The sequence below is a fragment of the Ceratotherium simum genome, chromosome 19, assembly GCF_057802395.1.
Source record: "Ceratotherium simum simum isolate JZ-2026a chromosome 19, ASM5780239v1, whole genome shotgun sequence".
In the NCBI taxonomy this organism is placed as follows: domain Eukaryota; kingdom Metazoa; phylum Chordata; class Mammalia; order Perissodactyla; family Rhinocerotidae; genus Ceratotherium; species Ceratotherium simum.
In genome coordinates this window covers 21,234,971-21,248,819 of record NC_141918.1, presented here as the reverse complement: position 1 = coordinate 21,248,819, position 13,849 = coordinate 21,234,971, and positions in this window count along the sequence as shown.

Genomic DNA, 13,849 nt, shown 5'->3' with positions numbered 1-13,849 from the left:
ACAAGTGTAAACCAGACTGTCCCATGCAAACCAGGATCTCTGGTCACCCAACCTAACAAACAGAGGATATTTTAAAAGTGTTACTTCCTTTCCCCTTCAAGAACTAGATGTGGTCTCATTCTTATCTGGAATAGCAAGATTGGAGCATTGTCCATTAAAACTGCTTGACCAAATGTTAAAATTTGTTAAAATTAATATTTACTCATTTCCTAATGGAAAATGTCAGACAATGTCATAATAAATTATTTCCACAGGTGACATATTAAAGTGCTTATCCTCCTTTTTCTTCTTATATTAATGAGTCCCAAATTATTTGCTTTAGGGAAAACACCAGAAAAATAAACAAATAAAAATTTTCCTCATAATGTATAATGAGGAGCTTAACCAATGATATCTAAGTTCTCTACTAGTTTGATCTCTAAATATCCAGGTCTATGACTCTAAGAGTGTCTAACACTACACAAATAGAAACCAAAAGCAAGAAACAAAAGTAGTTCACCACACTGCATGTAATCAACTCTACTGAAGACTAGAAAATTCTAAATTATTGTGAAACCACCACACTACACTACACACACATTTCTTTTTATCTCATAATATTTTTGCCAAAACTGTAACTACAATATAAATAAATCGTGAGGCGACAGAAAGAGGGATTTAAGACATCAGCAATTTTGAGATGCCAAAAAATTGTCAAAAAAAAAGCCAACATTCTATGATTAAAAAAGAAAAAATAAATAAAAGATATTCTCAGATTTCTCAAGTGTTTGAGACAAAGGCTGAAAATAGCATAGAAGTGATTTTAAATTATTAGCATTAAATTGACTTTTATATGTCTTTTTTATAAAAAGTAAGACTTTTAAGGATTAATTAATTGATATTTTCCATATGTAATATGGCAAAGTTGACGTCTTCAGGTGCATTATCGAAGATGACACAGAGCTCTCAGAAAGTGGAAATCAAATGAAACCTCAGTCGCTAGAGCATTTTGGTGCTAAAATTTTTTTTAATGACACATAGGTAAAATTACTCATCACTTTTTGCTATCTTGCATAAACTCCTTAGATAGTTCTAAGACTAAGCCAACACATTTAAAAAATTAGTATACAATCTATAGTCAAAAAAGATGTTTATGAAATAATCTACTGGACAAATTATTTTCATACATACATGTTGTGATGAAAAAGTGGCTTGAGATCAAAACCATCTCTGCCTCTCAGTAGCACAAGCATATTGGGTAAGCCACCTAATTTTTCTGTAAATCAATATATTTATTTATAAATTTAAGAATATTAACCTACCCTAAACTACTGTCTTCTCAAGATTATTGTGAAGATTAAACATGACAAAATATTTTATAAACTATGAAGCAATATATCAGCAGAGCTATTACATTATTCTGTGCATGTCTTAATGGTCAATTAAAATAAATTATTTCCAAAAAAACAAGAATTTATTATCCAAATGACTTGGGTTGAGTTTGAGTGCATCTAGCCCAGCATCCTGCCATTAATTCTGAATCCTATAAACTGGCAGTGATGAAAAAACATAATCTACGAGAAAATCCATCTAGCAAGTTGGCCACTAACCAGGTATAAGGAAGTTGAAATTTAAAAAAAAAAACAATAAAAGTTGAGAATGTTGAGAGAAGTGTAAAATCAGGGAAAGGAAATGGGACAAGGTAAGTAAATCTAGAATGTTTGGGTGATTTACATTATACCGTCGTTGTATGTTTGCCCAGCAAGGATCTTTTTTTTTAACCAATGCTCGGGAAATTATTCACCCTTTAAAAAATTTGACTATACAATTCAATCTGCTTTGCAACCAGTAATGCTCAATGGTCTGACAGTTTTTTTAAGTATAAAAGGCATTTACAACTGAACTGCATTGATGTTCTTTCCCCTATTTCTTACACCACATCCAGCTAATTGCTCTTTAACATGCTAACAGAAGGATAAGCTGGTACATAATAATTCAGGCATGCACCGATCCCATAATGCCAGGAACTCAGAAGCAGCATGAGAAAACATCAGATTTTTGGCATGTGGGCTAGATGTTTAAATCTGCATAGATTCGAGCCAATTAGACTTGTCAGACTCCAATCCAGTTGAGAGTGACCCCTGATGGTGGAAAGACATGTGGGACAAGCCACAGAAAAGCTTGCAAATGTCAGAGAGGCCAAAAGGTGCCCCACTGGCCTCAAAACTATTAATTAGCAACCAGCAAAAGCACCACCAAAGAATCGCTGCCCCAGCACTCCTCCTCCAGAGGTTGCTGCTACTCGGCCTCATTATCATCTGGATGGAAAACAACACCCTTTCCTGGGAGCTCTCGGCAACACTCTTATTGATTAAGTTCCCACAGTGTTAAATCATTCTGTAGCTTTCACTCCAGTCTTCCCACCCATGAATAATAAAACCTTCAAAGGATTTACTGGGATGGAGAGGGAAGTGGGGGTACAAGGAGAGAAGGAACACTGCAACATACTGTTTATATAGTGCCCACAGTGTCAGCATAGATCAGATCCCAGGAAGGGTTTAAGAAACAACATCTAAAATGAAGTTAATCTGAATTTTCTTCTGTGCTTACTAAGGTACTATTTCCTAAAAACTAATAATAATAGAAAATAAAAATCATAACATATTGGTTATTTCTAAGTCATCTATGCCAAATAAAATCATGACACTACCACAGGTTTTTGGTGATCTTATTTGGTTTGAAGATCACAAATGTCTGAGAGACAGATGCCTGTGCCAATGTGCAGAGCAAAATATTCCAAGGAGGTAGAGACAAAAGCTAAAAGCCAGAGCCATAACTTGCATCTTACGAGAAAAATATGTGTGCAAATTTTCACTCTAAATAATTTATACTTATTCTTTTTTTTAGTTATAGAGTATTTCTATTTAAATACAGATGAAACTGAAATGAATGAAAGCAAAAAAATAGTTATTGTGATGCAATAGATTCACTATACATATTGTATAGTAGTGAAAGTCAGTTTGCTCATCTGTAAAATGGAGATTATAACTATCTTGCAGAGTAAATGTGGGATTAAATGAGAGCATCTTAAGAAATCCTTAATACATGCTTTACACATTAAGTAAGCAAAAAATATAGCTGCTATTGTCATTATCATTAGTGTTATGAAGCAAATAACCAGTAACTTGTTTGTTCTATAAAACAAGATGTTTCATCTGTTGGGTCTGCTTGAAGCAATACACCTACACTCCAAGTTATCTCCAATTTCCCACAGACAAACAATAAAATAAACATTGAGTGGATGTCCAAGATCTATACCCACTTGTGGTCTCTCGGCTAGCATCCCCTGACAAACTGCCTGACTCTGACTTCGTAAGACCACAGCTTCTGCCAAAACAGAGAGAGACTTACTCAAGGGAAAACAGAAGATCTAAATAGAACAGGCAGGAGATCTAAGTTGGACAAACTTGGCTGAGAGTTCGGCGTGATGTCCCATTTTTGGAAAGTGTGCTTGGGCCTTCTGAGCTAGGAACAAGTAAATTAGCTTGCCAGCTTTTAGATAGGAAAAAGTATTAATTTCACTCGATTATTTCATTATAGATAATAGCATGCCACAACCATGATGTGGCAACTAGAATGTCCAAGTCAGTGAAAAGACACAGTGATATTTTATGGATTTTATAGGAAGTTAAAGTCTACATTATGGTTACATAAGTGAGGTCATTTTTCAACATTTTTGACTCATCTCCGATGCGCCCTATGTCGCCTATGAAAAGCTTTGTGGTCTGAAAACCCATGGGGAAAGCAGAATGGGACAATTTAAACTTAGCAGGTTTAGAAATAAGTGATAGAGATAGAAAACAGGATTTAAGAGTTAAAAAGTGGAAATACAGTACACAGTTCTTAAGAGAGAATGCTTAGTGTAATATTTAGCAATATAAGATCAAAATGAAATCATTGAAAAAATAGTCTGAGCAGTAAAGGAGAGACAGACTTCTCTTAGAAAAGTACATGGGGATAAAGGAGACAACATTTCTATAAATAAGAACTTTGCAAACAAAGGTAGAATCAAATATAAAATGTCCTATGGGCACCCAATACTCTATCAATGCTCTATTTCTCCTATTGAACTTGTAATTGCTGCACATGTGACTACACAGAATGTTAGGTACAGGACAGCAATATCACCATGAAAAAAAATGGAAACAAAAATGCTCAACAACTTGAATTTGTGTTGATGAATTTTATATTTTCAAGAGAAAAGGTCATGTGGACTAAATCATATTGGAAGTCAATTTATGATTTACAGCCCTTGCTGAACAAGTTGAGGTGGTAAAATTATTTCTCAAGTGGAAATTTGTTAATATTATGCTAAAAATTTTTTTAATATTTAAGCTCAAACATTCACTAAAAAAGCACTCTTTGTAGAAATGTTGACTGACGACAGCAGGTAACTGGACAGAATTTACAGCTAAAGCACAAAAAAGATATTTTGCTATTATATTCTCAAATTATTAACAAATCAAACTACTTTGGCTCTCAGTCTACGTTTCGGCAGAAGACTCAAGTTTCTACTTGCCCAACCAATTCCACTGTTTTCATGAAAAAAAGCATAATAAGATTTTACCTCTAAACACAGTGGGATTGATTATACAAGAAGCTGCACGTGGAAGAAAATATCAAACTATATTCTAGGCTTCACTACACACCTCCTGCAATATTGAATACTTTCTAGTAATAGGTCTACATTCTCAGCCGCATATATGGAGATAACAGGGATGATTTTCATTGGGGAAAAGAATGCTCCCTGCTCCTCCCTCTGACCCTACCAATAGCCTCATTAATGCCAACAAGTCACAGTGGGAACAATTTGAAGACAAAACCCACCTAGCAAACACCCATCACTGAACTCAGCAGAGAAGAACTGAGCTCTATAATTTTATCTTTGCTATTATTTTCTTAATAAAAAAATTTAAAGTATGGAAATCCATGACAAGCAGTTGATGTAAGGGGAAAAAAACTTTAAACTACTTTACAGGTGCAGTGCTCTTTGACAGTTATGTATTAAAAAATAAATAACATTTTATTTAAGCCTAAAAGGTTAATGTGATAATTATATGGATAATAAAATACAAAAAGGAAAGAAGAAAGCCAGGCAAAATCAGCACCACGTTAGTGCACTCTACTCCAAAGAGGTGACTATGCCACATGATCTCCATTACATAGTGTCCAAATTCCTGAGACGTCAGTCTTGGAAAACACAGACACACACACCCTGTGATAGAGTGTCTGGCCATCACAGAATCAGCCAAAGAGATGGTGTGAGCCCAAACCCAGGAAAGCATATAAGAATCAACCTTTTGTAGATAAAATGCTGTTTCATTTCAGCTGGCACTTCCCTCTCCACACCAAACCACACACACACACACACACACACACACACACGCCAAGAAAAATTATCCTAAACAACATTCTGGGAGGCTTCTTTTCCCTAATACTGAGGCCTGGGCTGTTTCCTCAGAATCATGTTCTGCATCATCAGACTGAAACTCTTGCTGGGAAGGATGAGGATAGTGACAACTCCAACTGAGAGGCCATTCACGCCTCTCATAATTATAGAACAGGTTCGCAGTGGTTAGAGAATGGGTAGGGGACTGGGGGGTAAAGGAGAAAACCATTCGGTCACCAAAGCCATTCCTTGCCAAGGCTGAATACAGGGTCTTAACAGAAGTTCAAACACCTATATTTATCTATCACTTTAGTAAGGGCTGATTTGACAACTCATTTCATTAATTTAAATGCAATTTAAAAGAGCTGATCCCAAGTAAGTAATTATTTAACTAAGGCTTTAAAAATAATTACTATAGGGGGCTGGCCCCGTGGCACAAGCGGTTAAGTGTGCCCGCTCCACTGCTGGTGTTCGCCAGTTCAGATCCCGGGTGTGCACCAATGCACTGCTTGTCGAGTCATGCTATGGCGGTGTCGCATATAAAGTAGAGGAAGATGGGCACAGATGTTAGCTCAGGGCCAGTTTTCCTCAGAAAAAAGAGGAGGATTGGCATCAGATGTTAGCTCAGGGCTGATCTTCCTCACAAAAAAAAAAACTAATCACTATAGTTTTCTTTAAAATCAAATTCCCAATAATAGTTTCACAGTACAATAGAATGGTGTATTATAACAAAGCGTGGTTATACTTGTCCCTTATGATGAAAGGACAATTCTAACTAAAAAATCTTATATTCTTACTACTCCACTAAGAAACCATCAGTATATTTTGGCTCCTTCAAATAAACATTTTGGACTAGCAGAATAGAAATGACAAACTAATCATAGTCACATTCTTGGAATTCATCCTAGTAAATCCTGTCTCTAAACAAATGCCCATCAATTTGAACTAGAGGTGAAATACCCCTTCAAGTACCCCAAACTTTGCTATGTTCATACTACCACTGTATTTAAAAACTGCTTTCTTATTTTACCCATTTTGTTTATCAAGAGTGCTAAAATTTAGCTAAAATACTTCAGTACAAAATTACTACTATAAACTTTGTATATTAAATAATCAAAAGTATTTCTTGTAAAGGAAAATCAAAACCAGAAAAAAAGACTGATGCAAATCTCCTTTTATAACTTCTGATAGCCGGTTTTATTAAGAGACGATGAGTCAGAAGTCATTTGCCAAGTAAGTAAAAACAAGAGAGATGAAAGTCTCTACCAGCTGCTGTCATATTTTCCTGTTATATTTTACCTGAGGATCTAGGGTTTCATTTTTGCAACATTTTGGCAAGCATAGGTGTCCCTATTTAATTTCCATTGCAACTCACTGTGAAAGGTTTATGTAACAGTGATGGAATGGTGATCCCCCAACAGAAAAACATTATTTTTATTCTAGTTAATGAAAACTAGGTGGGGTTTTTTTATTTTTATTTTTTTAGTAATTTCATTCACTGTCACTAATGGTCTTATGATAATAATCATAGTATATAATCTGAGAAAAGTGCTGTTAAAGAAATTGCTAGTAAAGGACTGCAGCCTCTGTGGGAGGTAACTGTCGGAATTATCTTAAACCACTACCTGTCTTCAGCTACAATAGAAAAGGCCTTTAATCAAAATAATCCTTTTTCAAAAGAGGAACTTTTTTCCCACTGCAATTCACTCGTCTTAAAAGAGCACTATAGCTTTTGTGCATAACTTAATTCATTCTTCAAGACAAGTACAAAATTTGTCACTGACATTTAGTGCCAGCCATAGGCAATGGATAAAATGAACTAGTTAGCAATTTAACCTGTAAAAAAACAGAGTGGGATGAACAATTTTCTGCCATCAAAGCAAATGGCTAACATTTAGCGGGATTTTATTTTTATTTTTCAGCCCATCTCATCTTCAAGAAGAAAGAAGTCAGGCTAACATTTTTTCAGGGTCCTAAATCTTCCTCTCAGCCTATTCCTTTAATGGTTTCAAGTAAATGACTATCCAGAGGATAATTAGGCACTGTGCTGTCGCATCGTGTCAGGTCACAGCTGGATTTAGTCAGCATTAACCTTTGGGGAGAATTGGAATATCAGTATCATTTAAAATTAAAGACGTGTAAGCAGGCATTTCTGGAGATGTTAGAAAAGTAATTGTCTGTAAATTGTTTGACCTTGAGATTTAATCGCATGCACAACACACATTCTAGCAAGAGCCCTGGACTGTCTTCATTCTTTTACCTCCAAACCTCACTCCACAGGGCCCATTAGGCTACCTGTGGCTTTTTCAGTAAAATATTAAAGATTTTCGCCTTCGATTTAAAACAAAAGCTTTGAAGCATTGCTCAGTGTACTAAAATTTTAAAACGAACATGCTTATCAATCAGAATACCAATTTTACTATATATTTTTAAATGCACATGTACCATAGTTATATTTGAAGGCTAAGTTTAAATCTCATCCCCCCCTTCTTTTCTGCTAACAAGTTTGCATATTTTGCCTTATTCCCTTTTACCCTAATGAGACAGCTTACGCTTTCAAAGTCCCTCAAGCTAGGCAAATCTCTCCACCGTTTCCACTGTTAATAATGAAACTTCGTAATTATACAAATCCAAGGTGGCCAATCAGCTTTCCAGGCTGAGCCTTCGGGTACCTCATAAATTATTCATGTGACACTTGGGCCTGTGAACTCACTTGCTTATATTAGAAGCCTAATTAATATTTAATCACACGTGCAGAGGGCACTTGGAGCTGCACTGTCCCTGAAAGAAGGGTAAACATAAATGCGCGTATGCCTTCATGTAAATCTCATTCAGTATCAAAAGGAAGTGTCTACGGGCATGCGGAAGTGACCATGAAACACCCTGGGTGCCTTCTAGTTAGTGTGACTCACCCCCATTGAGACTACTACACACCAGGCACTGTGCAGGACCCTGAGAAGAGGAAGTTGAAATCCCTATCCCCAGGGCACCCAAAATCCTTTCTGGTTTGAAACCAGGGGATTTCAAATTTCAAATATTGCCTTTTCAAATTCCAAACAAAAAAAATATTGAACATAGTTATCCAGCAGTCTAGAAAGGAATGATACATGTCCACATTCTCAAAGGACGTTTGGCCTTGGATAGTGTTCATTTTGTTTCTTCAGAAGCAACAGGACTGTTAAGCAACATACAGCATACCTCGGTAACCTTTTCTGAGATTTCACTATTTTTTTCTCAGGGGAAAGGGCTGGAAAAGTGAGTCAAACATTATACGGCTTGGCAGGCTTAAAGACAACTGCTATTTAGTGGAGTTATCCTATGCTGTACTAGGAAAAATAACATGTTCTTTCAAAGGGTGATGGGAGAAACAGACAGACCCATAGCCAGTTATAGCACACCAGAAGTCTGTGAGACGATGAAAGAAACAGTCACTGAGAAAGAAGCATGAGCTGGGTCCACAGGCATGACTATTGGATAGAACCAGCACTGCCACACTGTGGGAATCTATACTCCCAGGTTACATAGCTTTAAAAGTACAGCCAGTGGCATTGTTTCTAAAGATCTCTTCTGTCTTTGATGACATCTCCATTCCGCCAGAAATGATTCTATTGCTTTCCCCTGAAGCTCCTATGCCACAATCATCACTGTTGGCAACTCCACATTAAGAGTATCAATGAGGACATAAAGTTTATAGTTCTTTGGGCAATTATATTAGTAGCTCCAACATCTCATGAAGTGATTGTGCTGGGACATTTTAGCAGTTAAGTTAAATGATGTGATGGTGAGCCTTTTACCAAATGCAAAAATGGCAGAGTGACAGGGCTGCTATTTAGGGAGATAACTAACAAAACGCTTTATATTAATCCTAGGATGTGATATCATTGGCCTCCCTGTTATTTTCTTTTACAACATAAATTAGGATGTGCCCAAATGTGGTCTTGGTCAGAGTTAGCATAGTTAGTAGGAATAAAGTTTCCATGTGTCTAATTAGGACTCCTACTAAGCTTGCTCTTCTTCCTGGTCAATAGTAAACACTCTTACAGATCTGAGGAGCATCTATCATGAAATCCTGTTGCCTTCACCCCGGGTCATCTCAAATACCCCACCTAATCTAGGCTTCCAAACGCACTCACTGCTGAGGATCCCTTTTTTCTGGGTTGCACGGGGTCCTGATTGATTCTAATTTTTTATCAATACCTTGCCCTATAAATAGGTATAGAAATTGTACATGGGTATAAACCATATAGACTTATGAGGAGTATGCCTTAAATATAATAAGACAACTATTGATTTCTAAAAGATAATGAATTTGGAGTCCATAAGATCTGAGTTCAAATTTCAGCTCTCTTTATTGATGTGTGGCTTTGGGCAAGATATACAGGCTCATCAAATCTCAGCTTTGTTATCTATATATACAATGAGTTTGCTAACACCTACATAATAGATCAAGATAATGTATGTAAAGCATTCATTAAAATGCCCAGCATGCAAAAGGTGCTCAAAAATGCTAGATTATATATAGTTATCAGAACTTGCAATTCATTCATTGATTCAGTCATTCATTCCTTCTTTGCTAGTTGGAATAGGTTATTATACAAGACAACTAGAAACCACAGTACCTATTTATCTTTAAGAGAAGGAGGGATTACCTCTCGGGATCTGCCTTCAGCAAGATCCTGACCACACCCATTGCCTTTAAGAGTTGTGCTACGATTGGGTTATTATCAGCTAATGTAAAAAGAAGAGGAGGCATGGCCCAATGTCTCTATACTACTTTAGAAAATCACTTCAGACCATCCACAGCCCCAGATTCTGAGCAAATCTTGTTCTTCAAAAGTCAATAGTCACAACTGACAATCAGTAGGAATTGTAACTCTGAGAAGTTCAGTTTGAACTTTTAGGTTAACTAGGCTAAATCATGGTCTATGGTGTGCTAGAACTCAGGGCAAGGTTTTTCTGGAGGTTAAGAGGAGTAAAAGTAATGTAGGTAGACCACATGTAAGTATACTTCCTGTACTCCAGATCCGCTTTTGGCAAAACTTTGAGAAGTGGGAAGGATGTACAGCTAAGCAATCCTGGGTAGGCCACCAACTCTGGGCTATGGACTTAATTGAAAGTCTAATTTATACAGTAGAGTTGAGAGCCGAGACTGTTCAAATACTTTCTGCCTCAGTGAGGACTGCCTCTGAAAGGGGGACAGTATGAGCTTGCAGGTGGCGGCGAGAGGTGGGAGGAGTGTAGAAAACAGTAGACTCAACTTTGAATAGCTACAGATGGTAGGGAGAGCAAAGGCAGAATAATTGAGGGGTGGACTCTAAAGAACATTCCCATCAATTTAACAATACTCAAATAATTAAAAAAAAATAGATACCCACAATTAGGCATCCCTCTAACACATCCCTGTGAAGGGACTATATTTAGCAAATGAGTGAAATTATCCAAACTGCCACTGCATGGCAGACTGGCATCAGGTGTCCCATACTTGATAGGCATAAAGCCTAAAATTCCTAGTCAAAATTAAATTTTACTTCCATGTCACCTGTAGTATTATCTTCAACTCTATAAAGACAATCCTTATGACTTCTCTCAGGCATTATATGTAGTTGTTGATATTCTATTTCCCACTCTGTTCCATAAACCCTGGATCAGCATTCGTCAAAGATTGGTCCAGGGACAACGTGCATGAGATTCACCAGAGGCTAGCAGCCTGAAGCTTATGTCATTTGGTGAGCTTATTTTAGGGAAAAGAATACAAGATTGTGAATCAAAGTTATATACAAATGTGAATATTTATTTAGCACAAGAAAAGAAATCACAACAAATTACTGGAGCCTTGAAAATTGAGGTTACTTTAGGAAATTTACCAACATTGCTTGTATAGAAATGGATCTTGGTAGAAACCTGGCTCCCCACTCTCCACTCATAATATAACTCCCAGCAACTTCCAGAATTCACAGAGCCAGTGAGAGGCCCTGCCACTTAAGCCCTGTTAACTTCAGAGTGAATTTGCCTCTGCCTGAGATACTTGTTAAAAATGGAGATGCCCAGACCTTACCTCAATCACTGAATCAGAACTTGTGCACGTGGACTTAAGAATCTCCATGTTCGCACATGCAACTCTGAGGACCACTGCCCTAGATGATCATAAAGTACCTGAGGACAAGAATCATGTCTTCTTCACCCATGTTGTTCTCCTTGCATATGCAAGTTTCCTTTGCACATTCCTAGCTCACAGCAAGTGTTCAATAAATAAGCTGAATTACAAAGATAACTGTTGATGTGTTTACTATCCTACAATATCCTTGAAGGCAGGCACTAGCTATGTATCTCTTTGAATCACTTCAGCAGTTAGAATCATGTTCTGCACATATTAGGCCTTCAAGAAACAGTGGAACGGACTGCAGTAAAAGCATGAAATTTAGAAAACTACTGACTTGTAGAAAGAAAGATTTGGGTATTAATAAGAAATGATATCACTCTGTTGGAAGAAAAAAAAGGATTGCCTAAGCACAAACAGGGTTGAAAATCTCAAGCTGTGTGTGGGTATATACACATCTCTTAGCTTTCCTGTATTTATGGACACTATCAATGACAACATTTAAGAGATTGTATGTGGGTAATGAGGAACATACACATACCTGTCGTACAGCTCAAAGATCACAAATCTCCCAAGCTGTGCAGGAAGCAGGGCAGTCCTGTAAAGAGCAAAGTGGGCTGCCAGGACCTGGAGAGCAGCAGCTCCTCTGCTCCTCCCAGTGGTAACCATGTGGGAATCAGCCCAAGGGGGCCAGATTTTTCCAGAGAAGGTGAAAATCCAAATCACCATGAGAAATCTCTTAATTTTTAAATGCCATTGAGAACTAATGCAGAATTTTAAAAGGCATTAAGTTGACAAACAAAATCTGTCTGCAGGCCATCAAGATAAAATCTCTAAAACAGAGTATTCAGAGACAATACTGAAGTTGAAACAAATATCCATGTTACGGCCTCTTAGTGTGATAGCTCCCCAATCCAACTGTGGCCTTATCAATAATACTCTTTATATATCCATCTTTGAGCACAGTGCCTTTCAGGAATATTTGATTCACTATGGAATCCCCAGCACCCAGTACTCTGCCTGGCATATAGGTGAAGCACAATACATGATTGTTGAACGAATGAATGGAGCAGCCTCCATTAACCTCATAAATGATATTCAAAACCATATTGGGGCCGGCCCAGTGGTGTAGTGGTTAGGTGCACGTGCTCTGCTTCAGTGGCCCAGGGTTCGCAGGTTTGGATCCCCAGCACGCACCAATGCACCGCTTGTCAAGCCATGCTGTGGCAGCGTCCAATATAAAGTAGAGGAAGGTGGGCACAGATGTTAGCCCAGAGTCAATCTTCCTCAGCAAAAAGAGGAGGATTGGCATAGAATGTTAGCTCAGGGCTAATCTTCCTCACAAAAAAAAAAAAAAAACCCATATTAATGGGTGAACAAGGCAAGCCAAAAAATATATACATACAATATGTTATCATTAATTCAAGCTTAAAATATTTAACACAATATTAAATATAGTCTATGGATTCATATGTATGTAGGAAAAAACATAAAGATATGCACAGAAATGATCAAGACAAATTTAGAATAGTAATTACCTCTCATGAAAAGGGTATCAGGATTATTGAGGCATGCATAGAATACTTTAACTATATTTTTAATTTTTCTTAAGTTGGATAATTGGTACATGGTGTCAATTATATTCTTGTTAACCTTTTAAATTACTGAGATACTTCATAACAATTACTTAAATAAACTTTTATTTTGGAATAATTTTAGATTTACAGAAAAGTTGCAAAGATACTACAGAGAGTTTCCATACACCCTTCACCCAGTTTTCCCCATCTTAGATTAGCTAACATCTTAGATTAGTATGATACATTTGTTAAAACAAAGAAGCTGGCATTGGTACACTACTACTATCAGATTTTTTTGTCTTTCACCAGTTTTTCCACTAATGACTTATTTCTGCTCCAGGATCCAATCCAGGGACCACATTGTATTTAGTTGTTATGTCTCCCCAATCTCTTCTGTTCTTTGACAGTTTCTCAGTCTTTTCTTGTTTTTCAAGACCTTGACAGTCTAAAGCAGTACTGGCCAAAGATCCTGAAATGGCTCCTATTTTGGCCTTTTCTGTTGTTTTTCTCATGATTAGATTAGGGTTACAGATTTGGGGGAAGGAAACAACAGAAGTGAAGTGCGCTTCTCATCACATCACATCAGGGATCTGTGTTATCCACACGACAACATTGTTGATGTTAACCGTTATCATTTGGTTAAGAGAGTGCTTGCCAGGATTCCCCACTGTAAGGTTAACTCTTTTCCCTTTCCTTACTCTAAGGAATTGAGTCACTAAGTCTAGCTCACTTTCAAGGGAAAAGCGT